The following is a 23404-nucleotide window of genomic DNA, read 5'->3' as shown; positions in this document are numbered from 1 at the left end:
GTAGGTGACACAGACAGGAGGGAGCTATAGGATATGGGGTCTGTCCATTCCCTGCAGGTGACACAGACAGGAGGGAGCTATAGGAAATGGGGTCTGTCCCTCCCCTGTAGGTGACACAGACAGGAGGGAGCTATAGGACATGGGATCTGTCCCTCCCCTGTAGGTGACACAGACAGGAGGGAGCTATAGGACATGGGGTCTAGGCCTGTCAAAAATAATCGTTTTGACGATGCATCGCGATGCGGCATGAAACGATTCTGCATCGATGCGCTGAGACGCGATAATCGATTAACGTTACCCACGTGACCAGCCTCCAGGAAACGTAAAAGAAAGTGCGCGAAAGTGCGCGGTACATCGTTTTGACGTCACTGACGTCACGTCACCCAATAAAGCAACATGGGCGCTCATGGGCGGTCTCTTGAAGTGCCGAAGTTACGCAGTAGGAGCAAAGCAGCAAAGCAGGAGTTTGTTGCCTGAGATTGATGATGGTACACGGCGGTATACTACAGCTACACGGCGGGCTCATTTTTATTTTGTGGGAGACAGAGGAGGAGACCTATGGTGAGAATTAGACTAACTAACTGTTTGTTTAGTTAATAGTTACCAAAACGTTGTACATTTTGCCAATGCCATGCCATAATTGCCATTGCCATGCCTGCCTATTGCCTCAACTGCCTACTACTTGCCAATAGGTAAGAGCAAATCAATAAGGGGTACACAATCACATTTATTACACAATAAGGGGTAACAATTAAATACTTGCCTTATTTACTTAACGTAGTATGCTGAGCTGACTGAGGCTCAGGCTGCTGCATAATTAATTGCTGCATTATTGAATAATATTGCATATATAAAAAATGTATTATAAATAAATATAGTATACTATTATTGTCTAATAATGTCTCTATTAGTCTAATCTGTATCTATTATCTACATGTTTTTCACATGGATGGATGGCCTGGTCTGAAGTTCTAATATTTTAATAATATATTAATTCAAGAAAGTGCATGCAATTTTAAACAACTTTCCCTATTATATAATTTGCTTATCCTTTGTTGAAATGCATAGCCTCCTCCTTGTGCACAAAGTATTATATACTTATAGTAAGTAATGTGTGTGCTGTGCAATGCATTGCTAATATGTCATCAACAAACGATATCTGAGAAGTATGAAGCAAATTAAATAATAGAAGAGTTAGTTATGATGTTTATTTAAAATTGTATTCTCTATCTGAATCATGAAAGTAAATGTTTGGGTTTTTGCACCTTTAAGTGTGTAATATATTACAGTAACTGTGTCAGTGAGTGAGTGATGTCCCCTGCAATTATCACAATGCAATTTGTTTTAAAATTTATGTTCGCAAAATGTATGGCATTGGCAAAGTAGTTGAAGTTACTAGTACTTGTTGATTTTACATTTGCGGCTTGACATTTTGACAACTGGAACTTAGTGTATTTTCTTTTTTTTTTAACACTGACAGAGTTTGACGTTGACAACAACATCATCCGTCACATATGTACATGTCATGCTAAAATGACAGAGGGAGACAAAAAAGATAGAGAGATAAAAAATGCACCTAGCATTTTAAAAGCAAGCATCTGGGCACATTTTGGATTTTATGAACATACTGGAAAGCACGAATTGGACAAGACACACGCGGTTTGTAAAGCCTGTCACACAAAAATTAAATACCTAGGGAATACTACTAACTTGAGAAATCACGTTAGACGTTTTCACTCTGAGATGCTAACCCCTGCCGCTGTCGCCAGTGCCACTGCCAAGGAAATAACAAGACTAGCTGAAGCTCATCAGCCAAGAATTGATGCAATGCTGTCAACTTTGCCACCCAACTCTGAAAAAGGGAAGAGAATAACCAAAGCTGTGGCAACTTTCATAGCGAAGGACCTACGGCCTTACTCTGTTGTGGAAAACCTTGGGTTTCGCAACCTGTTGAAGACACTAGAGCCACGTTATAAGATCCCGTCACGCAATCACTTAACAGAAAACGTTATACCTGCACTCTACCAAGAAACAAAAGCTCAGGTAATTGCATCAATGAGCCAAGCCAGTCGAGTCGCACTAACGTGTGATTCATGGACTTCAGTCACGACGGAGTCTTATGTAACAGTAACTGCACATTACATTAGCAAGGACTGGAAGATCTTGTCGCATGTGCTGCAAACGAGAGCAGTTTATGAGTCTCACACGGGTTCTCATCTGGCGGAGCTACTGTCTCGTGTCGTGGAAGAATGGCAGCTGTCCGATAAATCTGTAGTGCTTGTGACCGACAATGCTTCGAACATGATTGTTGCTGCTCAAGTTGGAAAATTCCCTCATGTAAAATGCTTCGCCCATACACTGAATCTCGCATCCCAGCGGGCGCTGAAAGTGGCCACGCTCTCCAGGCTTTTAGGCAGAGTGCGACGAATATCAACATTTTTTCACCGCAGCACTACAGCAAACCACTGTCTGAAAGAAAAACAGAAATGTCTTGGCCTGAAGAATCATAAGCTAATAACTGATGTGACAACAAGGTGGAACAGCTCATATGACATGGTCGAGAGGTTCCTAGAACAGCAACCTGCAATCTGTGCCACATTGTTGTCTCCAGAAGTCAGAAAAAGTGAGTCAGATCTCTGCACTCTCAACGAAACAGATGTGTCAAATGCAGAGGATGCTGTGAGTGCATTAAAGCCAATGAAAGATGCAACCACACTGATGTCAGAAGAGCGCAATCCAACTGTTTCTCTCATTGCCCCTCTAAATGCACAACTGCTCCAGAACATGACAGACACCATGGGAGACACACCCATGATCCATGAGATCAAGAATGCCATCAAAACAGATCTCCTGAAGAGGTACAGCAGTGAGGCAGAGAAGAAGATACTTTATACAGCCTCTGCCCTGGATCCTCGTTTTAAGGGACTGCCTTTTATTCTCACAGAGGAGGAGAGATTGGAGATATACAGAGGAGTGACTGAGGAGGCTGCATCCTTGGAGGTAATTTTAATTGCATCATGTTTCTTGAATAGATGTGAGCTGTTGTATGCATTTATTTATGCATTACTGTCTCTCTGAGCACACACATAGCATTAGCTGGCTGGCTGCTCGAGGTAATAATGAATGCTATTTTTTCTATTCTTTTGTTCAAACACAGATTGAGTGTACTAGTACAGTTACATCTAGGAGGACAAACGTGGATGAAGTGCCACTGCCTGAGGGAAAAGAAACTCTGGAAGAAGAATCAGCCATCGAGGAGGATAACCCTTCTCCTCCCAAAAGAAAGTCCACATCGCTTCTCATGACTTTGCTGGGACAGTCTTTCACTGACACTGAAGGTACAATAGAACCCAAGACCCCCTATGCCAAGGCTGAAGAGGAAATAGAGAAATATTGTAAAGCCCCATCTCTGCCTCTCACTGAAGACCCTTTGAAATGGTGGCATGTACATGAGGTCATATTTCCCCTCCTCTCTCATTTGTCAAAGCGATACTTGTGTATCCCAGGTACAAGCGTGTCTGCAGAGCGGGTTTTCTCCACTGCAGGAGATGTGGTAACGGCTAAAAGAAGCACCCTCAAACCAGAGCATGTGGATCAACTAGTGTTCTTACAGAAAAACCTACATATTCCATAATTCTGAGTAGTGATTCAGGTTTATAATATTAATATTTAATGTTTTTTGGCACATCCAGAAGAAAGTGCTGTGTGCCCCACTGCCCAGTGCAGACTACTGTTAAGTTATTTTATATTTGTTACTGTTATATAGCTTATAGCTTTTTGAAAAATGAAGCTTAAAACCTTGAGTAAATCTTTGTTGGATCACAAAATATACTAGTACACTACACGACACGACCGACCACGTCACTCTGTCACAGTCACACACACACACACACAATACAAAAGAAACAACACACAACTGCACACACCTCATGTGTGCGTGTCAGTCAGTGTCACCCTTCACCATGATTCACTCTTTTTATTATGTGTGTTTTTTTTGGTATTGTTTGACTGTGTGTGACTGTGACTGTGTGTGTGTTGTGTAACAATATATTTGTGATCCCATAAAGATATTGATAATCAAAGTTAGTAAATCTAGTAGTTCAATGCTACTTCTTGTTTAATGTCTATTACTACTTCTAGTGTTACTGTGATGTTTGCCAATCAGGAAGTGCTCTGTTTTGTAGATGTTGTGCTATTGTTACAGCACACCCCTGTATTGTTTGCAATGCAGTGAGTGCATAGTGCACACTGCATAAGGGATTATTAATATTATTCATTCACACTAAAAAATTGTCTATTTTAAATAGACCCTTTAAGAAAGATATCATATGTTTTTGTTTATGATCCCAATTCCCAATCCCAAATGCCATCCCACCCACTCCCAGGCAGATCTGTAGGGGTTAACCGAATATAACCAACCAGTTAACAATAACAATGTGTGTACTGCAGTGTCTAACTGTCTCTTTATGAGTGTGTGAGTGTGTCTGTGAGTGAGTGCCAGTTTGAAAAGTTTGTATGTATCTCATTCTCTATGAGTGTGTGTGAGATGAGTGTATTAACTGCCTTTGAATTTTTTTGTTTGTATGTGATTGTGTGTCTGTCCCAGTGTCACTGTCTAAGTGTCTATGAGTGTGAGTGTGACTGTGGCTGACTGTGGTGCCATTGAATGTTTTTGTTTGTGTGTGTGTCCCACTGTGTCTCTAGTGTCTGAGTGTCTAGTGAGTGTGACTGTCTAACTGTCTATGAGTGCACTATGCAGAGAGTGAGACTGAAGCCAAACCCCACTATAGGGGAAGGAAAAGCCTTGAGTAAACCTTGAGTAAATCTTTATTGGATCACAAATATACTGTACACTACAGACAGTACAGCACACACACAGTGCCACACACAACAGCACAATACAAAAATAAAGCACACACACCTCAGGTGAGTGGCGTGCCACCCTTTCTTCACCATGATTTACTCCTTGATGTCTGTGTCCTTTTTTATGTATTGTTTGTTTGTGTGTGACTGCTGTGTACTGTTCAGTGACAGACTCAGTCACTATTCAGTTGTGTGTAGTACTGCTTTAACAGTAACTAATAACTAACTAATTATATTTGTGATCCCATAAAGATAATATAATCATCAAGAAGAAACTGTAGTTATAGTAGTTCAGTTCAATGCTACTTGTTTTAAATGTCTCTCTCTCAGTCTCTAGTACTATTGTAAGTCTGTAACTGTGTAAACTAATTGTATATGTCACAATCACATGTGTGTTGTGTGCACACTCTGTGCTTTTGTGTTGTGTTCCAGATTCTTCACGTGATGTTTGTTTGCCACAAATTGACAGTCATGAAGGCACAGTGGACTGCACCTGTAATTTTGTACCTATAAGGGATTTATGTTTTGTTTTCTGAGGACAATTTTCACACAAATAAGGTATTATGGTGGTAACTTAAGCTTAACCTATCTATTTGGGTTTTAATTTAATGTCTATTATATTATTATTACTAAGTAAGTAAAGAAATTAAATTAAAACCAACATAGATAGGTTAGACATTTATTTGTTGTTCATGTTTCTTTACAAGTGTATAGTGTACTACTTACTAATATATAATATATACATTTAAATATTTTCTTTTACTGAAGAAGTACACTGTGAGCACTGCACTTTTTACACTACGTACTCTGTAACTACAGTTTGATGCCATAATATTGTTTCCAAACCAATACAACAATTGCCATTTAGTATTTACTGTTCTATAAACTGTTGTTGTCTGCTGTGTTCAGACTTTGCCACAGGAAGAGTGTCCTTTTTTGAGCTAATAAAATAAAAAAAGAGTTTATTTCAATACTTTGACTTCTTGAATTTTTTTTTCTGAAAAATTTAAAAATTGGGCAGAAATAGTGCAGTAATCGTGATGCATCGCGATGCATCGTAGAATCGAATCGTATCGAATCGTTACGATGATAATCGTAATCGAATCGAATCGTGAGACAGGTGAAGATGCGCAGCTCTAATGGGGTCTGTCCCTCCCCTGTAGGTGACACAGACAGGAGGGAGCTATAAGACATGGGGTCTGTCCCTCCCCTGCAGGTGACAGACAGAAGGGAGCTATAGGATATGGGGTCTGTCCCTCCCCTGCAGATGACACAGGCAGGAGGGAGCTATAGGACATGGGACCTGTCCCTCTCCCCTGTAGGTGACACAGACAGGAGGGAGCTATAAGACATGGGGTCTTTCCCTCCCCTGCAGGTGACACAGACAGGAGGGAGCTATAGGACATGGGGTCTGTCCCTCCCCTGCAGGTGACACAGTGACACAGACAGGAGGGAGCTATAGGACATGGGATCTGTCCCTTCCCTGCAGGTTACACAGTGACACAGACAGGAGGGAGCTATAGGACATGGGATCTGTCCCTCCCCTGTAGGTGACACAGACAGGAGGGAGCTATAGGACATGGGGTCTGTCCCTCCCCTGCAGGTGACACAGACAGGAGGGAGCTATAGGATATGGGGTCTGTCCATTCCCTGCAGGTGACACAGACAGGAGGGAGCTATAGGAAATGGGGTCTGTCCCTCCCCTGTAGGTGACACAGACAGGAGGGAGCTATAGGACATGGGATCTGTCCCTCCCCTGTAGGTGACACAGACAGGAGGGAGCTATAGGACATGGGGTCTGTCCCTCCCCTGTAGGTGACACAGACAGGAGGGAGCTATAAGACATGGGGTCTGTCCCTCCCCTGCAGGTGACAGACAGAAGGGAGCTATAGGATATGGGGTCTGTCCCTCCCCTGCAGATGACACAGGCAGGAGGGAGCTATAGGACATGGGACCTGTCCCTCTCCCCTGTAGGTGACACAGACAGGAGGGAGCTATAAGACATGGGGTTTTTCCCTCCCCTGCAGGTGACACAGACAGGAGGGAGCTATAGGACATGGGGTCTGTCCCTCCCCTGCAGGTGACACAGTGACACAGACAGGAGGGAGCTATAGGACATGAGGTCTGTCCCTCCCCTGCAGGTGACACAGACAGGAGGGAGCTATAGGACATGAGGTCTGTCCCTCCCCTGCAGGTGACACAGACAGGAGGGAGCTATAGGATATGGGGTCTGTCCCTCCCCTTCAGGTGACACAGACAGGAGGGAGCTATAGGACATGGGGTCCCACCCCTGCAGGTGACACAGACAGGAGGGAGCTATAAGACATGGGGTCTGTCCCTCCACTGCAGGTGACACAGTGACACAGACAGGAGGGAGCTATAGGACATGAGGTCTGTCCCTCCCCTACAGGTGACACAGACAGGAGGGAGCTATAGGACATGGGGTCTGTTCCTCCAAAGCAGGTGACACAGACAGGAGGGAGCTATAGGACATGGGGTCGGTTCCTCCCCTGCAGGTGACAGACAGGAGGGAGCTATAGGACATGGGGTCGGTTCCTCCCCTGCAGGTGACACAGACAGGAGGGAGCTATAGGACATGGGGTCGGTTCCTCCACTGCAGGTGATACAGACAGGAGGGAGCTATAGGACATGGGGTCTGTCCCTCCCCTGCAGGTGACACAGACAGGAGGGAGCTATAGGACATGGGGTCGGTTCCTCCCCTGCAGGTGACACAGACAGGAGGGAGCTATAGGACATGGGGTCTGTCCCTCCCCTGCAGGTGACACAGACAGGAGGGAGCTATAGGACATGGGGTCTGTCCCTCCCCTGCAGGTGACTCAGACAGGAGGGAGCTATATGACATGGGGTCTGTCCCTCCTTTGCAGGTGACAAAATGACACAGAAAGGATGGAGCTATAGGACATGGGGTCTGTCCCTCCTTTGCAGGTGACAAAATGACACAGAAAGGATGGAGCTATAGGACATGTAGCCTCATATGAAATCACTAATCACAGTAAGTCTCATATTAAATCACTAGTCAGTAAGCCTCTTATTAAATCACTAGTCAGTGAGCCTCTTATTAAATCACTAGTCACAGTAAGTCTCCTATTAAATCACTAGTCACAGTAAGCCTCTTATTAAATCACTAGTCAGTAAGCCTCTTATTAAATCACTAGTCACAGTCAGCCTCTTATTAAATCACTAGTCAGTAAGTCTCTTATTAAATCACTAGTCAGTGAGCCTCTTATTAAATCACTAGTCAGTAAGCCTCTTATTAAATCACTAGTCAGTAAGTCTCTTATTAAATCACTAGTCAGTGAGCCTCTTATTAAATCACTAGTCAGTAAGCCTCTTATTAAATCACTAGTCAGTAAGCCTCTTATTAAATCACTAGTAACAGTAAGCCTCTTATTAAATCACTAGTAACAGTCAGCCTCTTATTAAATCACTAGTCAGTGAGCCTCTTATTAAATCACTAGTCAGTAAGTCTCTTATAAAATCACTAGTCACAGTAAGTCTCTTATTAAATCACTAGTCAGTGAGTCTCTTATTAAATCACTAGTCAGTGAGTCTCTTATAAAATCACTAGTCAGTAAGCCTCTTATTAAATCACTAGTCAGTGAGTCTCTTATTAAATCACTAGTCAGTGAGTCTCTTATTAAATCACTAGTCAGTGAGTCTCTTATTAAATCACTAGTCAGTGAGCCTCTTATTAAATCACTAGTCAGTAAGCCTCTTATTAAATCACTAGTCAGTAAGTCTCTTATTAAATCACTAGTCACAGTCAGCCTCTTATTAAATCACTAGTCAGTAAGCCTTTAATTAATTCACTAGTCAGTAAGCCTCTTATTAAATCACTAGTCAGTAAGCCTCTTATTAAATCACTAGTCAGTAAGTCTCTTATTAAATCACTAGTCAGTGAGCCTCTTATTATATCACTAGTCACAGTAAGCCTCTTATTAAATCACTAGTCAGTAAGTCTCTTATTAAATCACTAGTCACAGTAAGCCTCTTATTAAATCACTAGTCAGTGAGTCTCTTATTAAATCACTAGTCAGTGAGTCTGTTATTAAATCACTAGTCAGTGAGTCTGTTATTAAATCACTAGTCACAGTAAGTCTCTTATTAAATCACTAGTCAGTGAGTCTCTTATTATATCACTAGTCACAGTAAATCTATTATTATATCACTAGTCAGTATTCCTCTTATTAAATCACTAGTCAGTGAGTCTCTTATTAAATCACTAGTCACAGTAAGTCTCTTATTAAATCACTAGTCAGTAAGTCTCTTATTAAATCAGTAGTCACAGTAAGTCTCTTATTAAATCAGTAGTCAGTAAGTCTCTTATTAAATCAGTAGTCAGTAAGCCTCTTATTAAATCACTAGTCAGTAAGCCTCTTATTAAATCACTAGTCAGTAAGCCTCTTATTAAATCACTAGTCAGTAATCCTCTTATTAAATCACTAGTCAGTAAGTCTCTTATTAAATCACTAGTCAGTAAGTTTCTTATTAAATCACTAGTCAGTGAGCCTCTTATTAAATCACTAGTCACAGTGAGTCTCTTATTAAATCACTAGTCAGTAAGCCTCTTATTAAATCACTAGTCACAGTAAGTCTCTTATTAAATCACTAGTCACAGTAAGTCTCTTATTAAATCACTAGTCACAGTAAGTCTCTTATTAAATCACTAGTCACAGTAAGCCTCTTATTAAATCACTAGTCACAGTAAGTCTCTTATTAAATCACTAGTCACAGTAAGTCTCTTATTAAATCACTAGTCACAGTAAGTCTCTTATTAAATCACTAGTCAGTAAGTTTCTTATTAAATCACTAGTCACAGTAAGTCTCTTATTAAATCACTAGTCAGTAAGTCTCTTATTAAATCACTAGTCACAGTGAGCCTCTTATTAAATCACTAGTCACAGTAAGCCTCTTATTAAATCACTAGTCACAGTAAGTCTCTTATTAAATCACTAGTCACAGTAAGTCTCTTATTAAATCACTAGTCACAGTAAGCCTCTTATTAAATCACTAGTCACAGTAAGTCTCTTATTAAATCACTAGTCACAGTAAGCCTCTTATTAAATCACTAGTCACAGTAAGTCTCCTATTAAATCACTAGTCAGTAAGTCTCTTATTAAATCACTAGTCAGTAAGCCTCTTATTAAATCAGTAGTCAGTAAGTCTCTTATTAAATCACTAGTCACAGTAAGTCTCCTATTAAATCACTAGTCAGTAAGCCTCTTATTAAATCACTAGTCAGTGAGTCTCTTATTAAATCACTAGTCAGTGAGTCTCTTATTAAATCACTAGTCACAGTAAGCCTCTTATTAAATCACTAGTCAGTAAGCCTCTTATTAAATCACTAGTCAGTAAGGCTGTTATTAAATCACTAGTCAGTAAGCCTCTTATTAAATCACTAGTCAGTAAGCCTTTTATTAAATCACTAGTCAGTAAGTCTGTTATTAAATCACTAGTCAGTAAGCCTCTTATTAAATCACTAGATAGTGAGTCTCTTATCAAATCACTAGTCAGTAAGTCTCTTATTAAATCACTAGTCACAGTAAGCCTCTTATTAAATCACTAGTCACAGTAAGCCTCTTATTAAATCACTAGTCACAGTAAGTCTCTTATTAAATCACTAGTCACAGTAAGGCTCTTATTAAATCACTAGTCAGTAAGTCTCTTATTAAATCACTAGTCAGTGAGCCTCTTATTAAATCACTAGTCACAGTAAGTCTCTTATTAAATCACTAGTCACAGTAAGGCTCTTATTAAATCACTAGTCAGTAAGTCTGTTATTAAATCACTAGTCAGTAAGCCTCTTATTAAATCACTAGTCAGTAAGCCTCTTATTAAATCACTAGTCACAGTAAGCCTCTTATTAAATCACTAGTCAGTAAGCCCCTTATTAAATCACTAGTCAGTAAGCCTCTTATTAAATCACTAGTCACAGTAAGTCTGTTATTAAATCACTAGTCAGTAAGCCTCTTATTAAATCACTAGACAGTGAGTCTCTTATCAAATCACTAGTCACAGTAAGCCTCTTATCAAATCACTAGTCACAGTAAGCCTCTTATTAAATCACTAGTCACAGTAAGCCTCTTATTAAATCACTAGTCACAGTGAGCCTCTTATTAAATCACTAGTCACAGTAAGCCTCTTATTAAATCACTAGTCACAGTAAATCTCTTATTAAATCACTAGTCACAGTAAGTCTCCTATTAAATCACTAGTCACAGTAAGTCTCTTATTAAATCACTAGTCACAGTAAGTCTCTTATTAAATCACTAGTCACAGTAAGTCTCTTATTAAATCACTAGTCACAGTAAGTCTCCTATTAAATCACTAGTCACAGTAAGTCTCTTATTAAATCACTAGTCACAGTAAGCCTCTTATTAAATCACTAGTCACAGTAAGTCTCTTATTAAATCACTAGTCACAGTAAGCCTCTTATTAAATCACTAGTCACAGTAAGTCTCTTATTAAATCACTAGTCACAGTAAGTCTCTTATTAAATCACTAGTCACAGTAAGTCTCTTATTAAATCACTAGTCACAGTAAGCCTCTTATTAAATCACTAGTCACAGTAAGCCTCTTATTAAATCACTAGTCAGTGAGCCTCTTATTAAATCACTAGTCACAGTAAGTCTCTTATTAAATCACTAGTCACAGTAAGTCTCTTATTAAATCACTAGTCACAGTAAGTCTCTTATTAAATCACTAGTCAGTAAGCCTCTTATTAAATCACTAGTCAGTGAGCCTCTTATTAAATCACTAGTCAGTGAGCCTCTTATTAAATCACTAGTCAGTAAGCCTCTTATTAAATCCCTAGTCACAGTAATTCTCTTATTAAATCACTAGTCAGTAAGCCTCTTATTAAATCACTAGTCACACTCAGCCTCTTATTAAATCACTAGTCAGTAAGCCTCTGTTACGGTACCAACAGTGTACCAAGGTTAATACCAGATGAACAATGTCCTGCATAGGGAATCAGCAATTCACAACCCCAACCAGTTTTCCCCACAAACATGAGACCAGGCTCCACATCAGGTTTAAAACAGAATGATATTTATTAAAAGGCTATGCCTAGTATTTATGCAGGTCTGACCCCCCCAGATGGGGGTTGAAAGAATGTTGTACATTAGATAAAAGGGAAAAGCGCCCTTTTGACATGATACAATAGAATTATTTTACTTAAACACTTCAACCACAAGACACTCTTGGCTCTTCTTATCACTTAGGCGTTTTCTCTCTGGAGGTGATCAAACAATAGAATGCTTAGCACTAATTAGGTTATAGCTGGAGCCAGCAACTCTGTCTTTAGAAATTAGTTTCTTAGCTAAACACAATTAACTCCTTTAGTCCTGACAGAAGGGTCTGTCACATAGCTCCCCCCTTGTGGAACACTCCGGCAGACCCGGCTTGACCCTTTGGCGGGTCAACCTGGGGATGACCGGACTAGGAGGTGGTAGGCATGTCAGTTTGTCAGGACAATCCATCTGTATTTCCGTTATGAGAGAGAATTCCTGTCCATACAAACAAGGGTTCAAATTCCTCAGTGCCCAGACCAGGGCCAAACAGTCCTTCAAAATCCCATCGGCTTCTTTACGAGTTTTCTGTACCTGCTCTTTATAGGTATCCACAATCCCTTCATACTGACATAGGGTGCCCTTGAGTTGCTGCACCTCACTATGAGCCAGCGTCAGCTTCTCCTCAAGTGTCACTAAGTTTGTCTTTAATGTTTCATGTTCCACTCTCAAGCTGGTGTTTTCTGCAGTCTGTCGGTGCAGCCTGCCTAGCAGAGATTCCTGTTCTAAACGTGCTTTTTCCTCTGCGCTCCTCTTCTTCTTCATCAGCGCATTGTAACGGGACTTCCACGTATCAATAGTGGACAGAGATTTACTGAGCTCAGCGTCCTGGGGCTTAGCAGCAGGGGGGTCAGTCTCTGCTGCACGGATCTGGGCACGGGTAGTCACAGGGTTAACATCAGCGGGACCCATAGGAGCGTAGGCAGAAACAAGGGGGGCCAAGTTATTTCCAAGGAGAACATCAGCGGGTAAATCCTTCATGACCCCCACATTCACAGGTCTAGCGCCCACTCCCCAATCCAAATGTACCCTGGCAACAGGTAGGCGGAACACAGTGCCCCCTGCTACCCTCACAGCCACAGTGTCTCCTGTGTGCTGTTTCTCAGACACCAAGTTCTTTCGAAGCAAGGTCATGGTAGCACCAGTATCCCGTAGACCACTGACCTCCTTCCCATTCACTTTAACCAGTTGCCGGTTATTCCGGTGGGCAGCTTGCACAAGGTCTGCCTCATGTAGGATGCCCCAGCATTCTTGCGCCTCTACGTAGCGGGCCGCAGGCTGAGGGTTACGTGTGATTCCGCCGGCAGGTCTTCTCCAGGACTGTGCTTGGTTCGCTGCATTTAGGGGACACTCTGGTCTTTTGTGCCCTAGTTGCTTACATCCAAAGCACCGAATCGGTTGTGAGTAGCCTCGCGAATTGAACCGGGCTCTCTGAGGGTAGTTCGTGGCCAGAGGCCGTGTGGTATAGCGGTGCGCCGGGGGTTGGTAACTGGCAGCTGCTGGGGTGACTGGGGGTCTGTACTCCACTCTAGCAGGGGGCTTAGTGGTAGAAGTGTCCAGTTTGCGGGCATCCGTATACTCATCTGCCAAGCGAGCCGCTTCATGCAGGGTGGAGGGTTTACGGTCCCGAACCCACTCTCGAACTCCTGCGGGTAACTTGTCGAAGCAATGTTCCAACAGGAATAGCTGCAGCACCTCTTCCCCAGACACGGCTTGGCACCCCGCTATCCAGTGAGCTGCTGTGCGGTGCACCTTACATGCCCACTCAAGGTAGGAATCTCCAGTTAATTTAACAGTGTCTCTGAACCGCCTCCGGTATGCCTCCGGTGTAACCGCATACCTGGAGAGCAGAGCCTCTTTTACAGTATTATAATCCCCGACTTCCTCATCTGGAATGGCCCGAAAAGCCTCACTGGCCCGGCCGGATAATTTTCCGGATAATATCATGACCCAGTCCTCTGCGGGTACCTTGTGTAGTGCACATTGCCTCTCAAAATCCGCAAGGTACCCATCAATCTCTCCTTCTGTTTCCAGGAAGTTTTTAAAAGCTGCAAAATTTACTTTTCCCTTTTCCACTGGGGTTGCTGTGACTTGGGCTGCTGCAGCGCTGCTTTGGCGAAGTAGGTTGGCCTCCACAGCTGCTATGACCCGGTCGATAATTTCCGCAGATGGGTTGGGGCCATAATGTGCCAGTCTTATTTTAACCGCCCGATCAAAGCTTGCTTCTTCAGGGGTTCTGTCTGATATGCTGGGCCCATTGGTTCCTTCTGTCCCTGGTACTCTTTCCATCTTAGTCAGTATTGTAATAATCCCCCTCTTCCTGAGGTTACTGGCTTGTGTAGTTGCTCTTCTGGGCGATAAGGTTCATTCCGTCGCTTGCCACCAATTGTTACGGTACCAACAGTGTACCAAGGTTAATACCAGATGAACAATGTCCTGCATAGGGAATCAGCAATTCACAACCCCAACCAGTTTTCCCCACAAACATGAGACCAAGCTCCACATCAGGTTTAAAACAGAATGATATTTATTAAAAGGCTATGCCTAGTATTTATACAGGTTTTGACCCCCCCAGATGGGGGTTGAAAGAATGTTGTACATTAGATAAAAGGGAAAAGCGCCCTTTTGACATGATACAATAGAATTATTTTACTTAAACACTTCAACCACAAGACACTCTTGGCTCTTCTTATCACTTAGGCGTTTTCTCTCTGGAGGTGATCAAACAATAGAATGCTTAGCATTAATTAGATTATAGCTGGAGCCAGCAACTCTGTCTTTAGAAATTAGTTTCTTAGCTAAACACAATTAACTCCTTCAGTCCTGACAGAAGGGTCTGTCACAGCCTCTTATTAAATCACTAGTCAGTAAGTCTCTTATTAAATCACTAGTCAGTGAGTCTCTTATTAAATCACTAGTCACAGTAAGTCTCTTATTAAATCACTAGTCAGTAAGCCTCTTATTAAATCACTAGTCACAGTAAGCCTCTTATTAAATCACTAGTCAGTAAGCCTCTTATTAAATCACTAGTCAGTAAGCCTCTTATTAAATCACTAGTCAGTAAGTCTCTTATTAAATCACTATTCACAGTAAGTCTCTTATTAAATCACTAGTCAGTAAGCCTCTTATTAAATCACTAGTCACAGTAAGCCTCTTATTAAATCACTAGTCAGTGAGCCTCTTATTAAATCACTAGTCACAGTAAGGCTCTTATGAAATCACTAGTCACAGTAAGTCTCATATTAAATCACTAGTCAGTAAGCCTCTTATTAAATCACTAGTCAGTGAGTCTCTTATTAAATCACTAGTCAGTAAGCCTCTTATTAAATCACTAGTCAGTAAGCCTCTTATTAAATCACTAGTCACAGTAAGTCTCCTATTAAATCAGTAGTCAGTAAGTCTCTTATTAAATCACTAGTCAGTAAGTCTCTTATTAAATCACTAGTCAGTAAGCCTCTTATTAAATCACTAGTCAGTAAGTCTCTTATTAAATCACTAGTCAGTATTCCTCTTATTAAATCACTAGTCAGTAAGTCTCTTATTAAATCACTAGTCAGTGAGCCTCTTATTAAATCACTAGTCAGTAAGCCTCTTATTAAATCACTAGTCAGTAAGCCTCTTATTAAATCACTAGTCAGTAAGCCTCTTATTAAATCACTAGTCAGTAAGCCTCTTATTAAATCACTAGTCAGTAAGCCTCTTATTAAATCACTAGTCAGTAAGCCTCTTATTAAATCACTAGTAACAGTAAGCCTCTTATTAAATCACTAGTCAGTAAGCCTCTTATTAAATCACTAGTCAGTAAGCCTCTTATTAAATCACTAGTCACAGTAAGTCTCTTATTAAATCACTAGTCACTAAGCCTCTTATTAAATCACTAGTCAGTAAGCCTCTTATTAAATCACTAGTCAGTAAGCCTCTTATTAAATCACTAGTCAGTAAGCCTCTTATTAAATCACTAGTCACAGTAAGCCTCTTATTAAATCACTAGTCACAGTAAATCTCTTATTAAATCACTAGTCAGTAATCCTCTTATTAAATCACTAGTCACAGTAAATCTCTTATTAAATCACTAGTCAGTAATCCTCTTATTAAATCACTAGTCACAGTAAGCCTCTTATTAAATCACTAGTCAGTAATCCTCTTATTAAATCACTAGTCACAGTAAGCCTCTTATTAAATCACTAGTCAGTAAGTCTCTTATTAAATCACTAGTCACAGTAAGTCTCTTATTAAATCACTAGTCAGTAATCCTCTTATTAAATCACTAGTCACAGTAAGTCTCTTATTAAATCACTAGTCACAGTAAGTCTCTTATTAAATCACTAGTCAGTAATCCTCTTATTAAATCACTAGTCAGTAAGTCTCTTATTAAATCACTAGTCACAGTAAGTCTCTTATTAAATCACTAGTCAGTAAGCTTCTTATTAAATCACTAGTCTTTAAGCCTCTTATTAAATCACTAGTCAGTAAGGCTCTTATTAAATCACTAGTCAGTAAGGCTCTTATTAAATCACTAGTCAGTAATCCTCTTATTAAATCACTAGTCACAGTAAGTCTCTTATTAAATCACTAGTCACAGTGAGTCTCTTATTAAATCACTAGTCAGTAATCCTCTTATTAAATCACTAGTCAGTAAGTCTCTTATTACATCACTAGTAACAGTAAGTCTCTTATTAAATCACTAGTCAGTAAGCCTTTTATTAAATCACTAGTCAGTAAGCCTCTTATTAAATCACTAGTCAGTAAGGCTCTTATTAAATCACTAGTCAGTAAGTCTCTTATTAAATCACTAGTCAGTAAGCCTCTTATTAAATCACTAGTCAGTAAGCCTCTTATTAAATCACTAGTCAGTAAGGCTCTTATTAAATCACTAGTCAGTAAGTCTCTTATTAAATCACTAGTCAGTAAGCCTCTTATTAAATCAGTAGTCAGTAAGGCTCTTATTAAATCACTAGTCACAGTAAGCCTCTTATTAAATCACTAATCAGTAAGCCTCTTATTAAATCACTAGTCAGTAAGCCCCTTATTAAATCACTAGTCACAGTAAGCCTCTTATTAAATCACAAGTCACAGTAAGTCTCATATTAAATCACTAGTCACAGTAAGTCCCTTATTAAATCACTAGTCAGTAAGCCTCTTATTAAATCACTAGTCAGTGAGCCTCTTATTAAATCACTAGTCACAGTAAGCCTCTTATTAAATCACTAGTCACAGTAAGCCTCTTATTAAATCACTAGTCACAGTAAGCCTCTTATTAAATCACTAGTCACAGTAAGCCTCTTATTAAATCACTAGTCACAGTAAGCCTCTTATTAAATCACTAGTCAGTGAGCCTCTTATTAAATCACTAGTCACAGTAAGTCTCTTATTAAATCACTAGTCACAGTAAGCCTCTTATTAAATCACTAGTCAGTAAGCCTCTTATTAAATCACTAGTCACAGTAAGCCTCTTATTAAATCACTAGTCACAGTAAATCTCTTATTAAATCACTAGTCAGTAATCCTCTTATTAAATCACTAGTCACAGTAAATCTCTTATTAAATCACTAGTCAGTAATCCTCTTATTAAATCACTAGTCACAGTAAGCCTCTTATTAAATCACTAGTCAGTAATCCTCTTATTAAATCACTAGTCACAGTAAGCCTCTTATTAAATCACTAGTCAGTAAGTCTCTTATTAAATCACTAGTCACAGTAAGTCTCTTATTAAATCACTAGTCAGTAATCCTCTTATTAAATCACTAGTCACAGTAAGTCTCTTATTAAATCACTAGTCACAGTAAGTCTCTTATTAAATCACTAGTCAGTAATCCTCTTATTAAATCACTAGTCAGTAAGTCTCTTATTAAATCACTAGTCACAGTAAGTCTCTTATTAAATCACTAGTCAGTAAGCTTCTTATTAAATCACTAGTCTTTAAGCCTCTTATTAAATCACTAGTCAGTAAGGCTCTTATTAAATCACTAGTCAGTAAGGCTCTTATTAAATCACTAGTCAGTAATCCTCTTATTAAATCACTAGTCACAGTAAGTCTCTTATTAAATCACTAGTCACAGTAAGTCTCTTATTAAATCACTAGTCAGTAATCCTCTTATTAAATCACTAGTCAGTAAGTCTCTTATTACATCACTAGTAACAGTAAGTCTCTTATTAAATCACTAGTCAGTAAGCCTTTTATTAAATCACTAGTCAGTAAGCCTCTTATTAAATCACTAGTCAGTAAGGCTCTTATTAAATCACTAGTCAGTAAGTCTCTTATTAAATCACTAGTCAGTAAGCCTCTTATTAAATCACTAGTCAGTAAGCCTCTTATTAAATCACTAGTCAGTAAGGCTCTTATTAAATCACTAGTCAGTAAGTCTCTTATTAAATCACTAGTCAGTAAGCCTCTTATTAAATCAGTAGTCAGTAAGGCTCTTATTAAATCACTAGTCACAGTAAGCCTCTTATTAAATCACTAATCAGTAAGCCTCTTATTAAATCACTAGTCAGTAAGCCCCTTATTAAATCACTAGTCACAGTAAGCCTCTTATTAAATCACAAGTCACAGTAAGCCTCTTATTAAATCACTAGTCACAGTAAGTCTCTTATTAAATCACTAGTCAGTAAGCCTCTTATTAAATCACTAGTCAGTGAGCCTCTTATTAAATCACTAGTCACAGTAAGCCTCTTATTAAATCACTAGTCACAGTAAGCCTCTTATTAAATCACTAGTCACAGTAAGCCTCTTATTAAATCACTAGTCACAGTAAGCCTCTTATTAAATCACTAGTCACAGTAAGCCTCTTATTAAATCACTAGTCACAGTAAGCCTCTTATTAAATCACTAGTCACAGTAAGCCTCTTATTAAATCACTAGTCAGTGAGCCTCTTATTAAATCACTAGTCACAGTAAGTCTCATATTAAATCACTAGTCAGTGAGTCTCTTATTAAATCACTAGTCACAGTAAGTCTCTTATTAAATCACTAGTCACAGTAAGTCTCTTATTAAATCAATAGTCACAGTAAGCCTCTTATTAAATCACTAGTCAGAAAGTCTCTTATTAAATCACTAGTCACAGTAAGTCTCTTATTAAATCACTAGTCACAGTAAGTCTCTTATTAAATCACTAGTCACAGTAAGTCTCTTATTAAATCACTAGTCAGTAAGCCTCATATTAAATCACTAGTCAGTAAGCCTCTTATTAAATCACTAGTCAGTGAGTCTCTTATTAAATCACTAGTCAGTGAGTCTCTTATTAAATCACTAGTCAGTAAGTCTCTTATTAAATCACTAGTCAGTAAGCCTCTTATTAAATCACTAGTCAGTAAGTCTCTTATTAAATCACTAGTCACAGTAAGTCTCTTATTAAATCACTAGTCACAGTAAGTCTCTTATTAAATCACTAGTCAGTAAGCCTCTTATTAAATCACTAGTCAGTAAGCCTCTTATTAAATCACTAGTCAGTAAGCCTCTTATTAAATCACTAGTCAGTAAGCCTCTTATTAAATCACTAGTCAGTAAGCCTCTTATTAAATCACTAGTCACAGTAAGCCTCTTATTAAATCACTAGTCACAGTAAGCCTCTTATTAAATCACTAGTCAGTGAGCATCTTATTAAATCACTAGTCAGTAAGCCTCTTATTAAATCACTAGTCAGTAAGCCTCTTATTAAATCACTAGTAACAGTAAGCCTCTTATTAAATCACTAGTCAGTAAGTCTCTTATTAAATCACTAGTCAGTAAGTCTCTTATTAAATCACTAGTCAGTAAGTCTCTTATTAAATCACTAGTCAGTGAGCCTCTTATTAAATCACTAGTCACAGTCAGCCTCTTATTAAATCACTAGTCACAGTAAGCCTCTTATTAAATCACTAGTCAGTGAGCCTCTTATTAAATCACTAGTCACAGTAAGGCTCTTATTAAATCACTAGTCAGTAAGTCTCTTAATAAATCACTAGTCAGTATTTCTCTTATTAAATCACTAGTCAGTAAGTCTCTTATTAAATCACTAGTCAGTAAGCCTCTTATTAAATCACTAGTCAGTAAGCCTCTTATTAAATCACTAGTCAGTGAGCCTCTTATTAAATCACTAGTCACAGTAAGCCTCTTATTAAATCACTAGTCAGTAAGCCTCTTATTAAATCACTAGTCAGTAAGCCTCTTATTAAATCACTAGTCACAGTAAGCCTCTTATTAAATCACTAGTCAGTAAGCCTCTTATTAAATCACTAGTCACAGTAAGTCTCTTATTAAATCACTAGTCACAGTAAGCCTCTTATTAAATCACTAGTCAGTAAGCCTCTTATTAAATCACTAGTCACAGTAAGTCTATTATTAAATCACTAGTCAGTAAGCCTCTTATTAAATCACTAGTCAGTAAGCCTCTTATTAAATCACTAGTCAGTAAGTCTCTTATTAAATCACTAGTCACAGTAAGTCTCTTATTAAATCACTAGTCACAGTAAGCCTCTTATTAAATCACTAGTCACAGTAAGCCTCTTATTAAATCACTAGTCACAGTAAGCCTCTTATTAAATCACTAGTCACAGTAAGCCTCTTATTAAATCACTAGTCAGTAAGCCTCTTATTAAATCACAAGTCACAGTAAGTCTCTTATTAAATCACTAGTCACAGTAAGCCTCTTATTAAATCACTAGTCACAGTAAGCCTCTTATTAAATCACTAGTCAGTAAGGCTCTTATTAAATCACTAGTCACAGTAAGCCTCTTATTAAATCACTAGTCAGTAAGCCTCTTATTAAATCACAAGTCACAGTAAGCCTCTTATTAAATCACTAGTCAGTAAGCCTCTTATTAAATCACTAGTCTTTAAGCCTCTTATTACATCACTAGTAACAGTAAGCCTCTTATTAAATCACTAGTCAGTGAGCCTCTTATTAAATCACTAGTCAGTGAGCGTCTTATTAAATCACTAGTCAGTAAGCCCCTTATTAAATCACTAGTCAGTAAGTCTCTTATTAAATCACTAGTCAGTAAGCCTCTTATTAAATCACTAGTAAGTAAGCCTCTTATTAAATCACTAGTAAGTAAGCCTCTTATTAAATCACTAGTCACAGTAAGCATCTTATTAAATCACTAGTCACAGTAAGCCTCTTATTAAATCACTAGTCAGTAAGTCTCTTATTAAATCACTAGTCACAGTAAGCCTCTTATTAAATCACTAGTCACAGTCAGCCTCTTATTAAATCACTAGTCACAGTCAGCCTCTTATTAAATCACTAGTCACAGTAAGCCTCTTATTAAATCACTAGTCACAGTCAGCCTCTTATTAAATCACTAGTCAGTAAGTCTCTTATTAAATCACTAGTCACAGTAAGTCTCTTATTAAATCACTAGTCAGTGAGCCTCTTATTAAATCACTAGTCAGTAAGCCTCTTATTAAATCACTAGTCAGTAAGCCTCTTATTAAATCGCTAGTCAGTAAGCCTCTTATTCAATCGCTAGTCAGTAAGCTTATTAAATCACTAGTCACAATAAGCCTCTTATTAAATCACTAGTCAGTGAGCCTCTTATTAAATCACTAGTCACAGTAAGCCTCTTATTAAATCACTAGTCAGTAAGTCTCTTATTAAATCACTAGTCACAGTAAGCCTCTTATTAAATCACTAGTCACAGTAAGTCTCTTATTAAATCACTAGTCACAGTAAGCCTCTTATTAAATCACTAGTCACAGTAAGCCTCTTATTAAATCACTAGTCACAGTAAGTCTCTTATTAAATCACTAGTCAGTGAGCCTCTTATTAAATCACTAGTCAGTCAGCCTCTTATTAAATCACTAGTCAGTGAGCCTCTTATTAAATCACTAGTCAGTGAGCCTCTTATTAAATCACTAGTCACAGTAAGTCTCTTATTAAATCACTAGTCAGTAAGCCTCTTATTAAATCACTAGTCAGCAAGCCTCTTATTAAATCACTAGTCACAGTAAGCCTCTTATTAAATCACTAGTAACAGTAAGTCTCTTATTAAATCACTAGTCACAGTAAGTCTCTTATTAAATCACTAGTCAGTAAGCCTCTTATTAAATCACTAGTCACAGTAAGCCTCTTATTAAATCACTAGTCAGTAAGCCTCTTATTAAATCACTAGTCACAGTAAGCCTCTTATTAAATCACTAGTCACAGTAAGCCTCTTATTAAATCACTAGTCAGTAAGCCTCTTATTAAATCACTAGTCAGTAAGCCTCTTATTAAATCACTAGTCACAGTAAGTCTCTTATTAAATCACTAGTCAGTAAGCCTCTTATTAAATCACTAGTCAGTAAGCCTCTTATTAAATCACTAGTCAGTAAGCCTCTTATTAAATCACTAGTAACAGTAAGCCTCTTATTAAATCACTAGTAACAGTAAGCCTCTTATTAAATCACTAGTCAGTAAGCCTCTTATTAAATCACTAGTCAGTAAGCCTCTTATTAAATCACTAGTCACAGTAAGTCTCTTATTAAATCACTAGTCAGTAAGCCTCTTATTAAATCACTAGTCAGTAAGCCTCTTATTAAATCACTAGTCAGTAAGCCTCTTATTAAATCACTAGTCAGTAAGCCTCTTATTAAATCACTAGTCACAGTAAGCCTCTTATTAAATCACTAGTCACAGTAAATCTCTTATTAAATCACTAGTCAGTAATCCTCTTATTAAATCACTAGTCACAGTAAATCTCTTATTAAATCACTAGTCAGTAATCCTCTTATTAAATCACTAGTCACAGTAAGCCTCTTATTAAATCACTAGTCAGTAATCCTCTTATTAAATCACTAGTCACAGTAAGCCTCTTATTAAATCACTAGTCAGTAAGTCTCTTATTAAATCACTAGTCAGTAATCCTCTTATTAAATCACTAGTCAGTAATCCTCTTATTAAATCACTAGTCAGTAACTCTCTTATTAAATCACTAGTCACAGTAAGTCTCTTATTAAATCACTAGTCAGTAAGCTTCTTATTAAATCACTAGTCAGTAAGCCTCTTATTAAATCACTAGTCAGTAAGCCTCTTAATAAATCACTAGTCAGTCAGCCTCTTATTAAATCACTAGTCAGTGAGTCTCTTATTAAATCACTAGTCAGTAAGCCTCTTATTAAATCACTAGTCAGTAAGTCTCTTATTAAATCACTAGTCAGTAAGCCTCTTATTAAATCACTAGTCAGTAAGTCTCTTATTAAATCACTAGTCAGTAAGGCTCTTATTAAATCACTAGTCACAGTAAGTCTCTTATTAAATCACTAGTCACAGTAAGTCTCTTATTAAATCACTAGTCAGTAAGGCTCTTATTAAATCACTAGTCAGTAAGGCTCTTATTAAATCACTAGTCAGTAAGTCTCTTATTAAATCAGTAGTCAGTAAGTCTCTTATTAAATCACTACTCAGTAAGTCTCTTATTAAATCACTAGTCAGTAAGTCTCTTATTAAATCACTAGTCAGTAAGCCTCTTATTAAATCACTAGTCAGTA

Source organism: Bombina bombina, chromosome 5 (assembly GCF_027579735.1).
Source record: "Bombina bombina isolate aBomBom1 chromosome 5, aBomBom1.pri, whole genome shotgun sequence".
Classification (NCBI taxonomy): domain Eukaryota; kingdom Metazoa; phylum Chordata; class Amphibia; order Anura; family Bombinatoridae; genus Bombina; species Bombina bombina.
The sequence above is the reverse complement of the archived record's forward strand: the minus strand, read 5'-3'. Positions refer to the sequence as shown.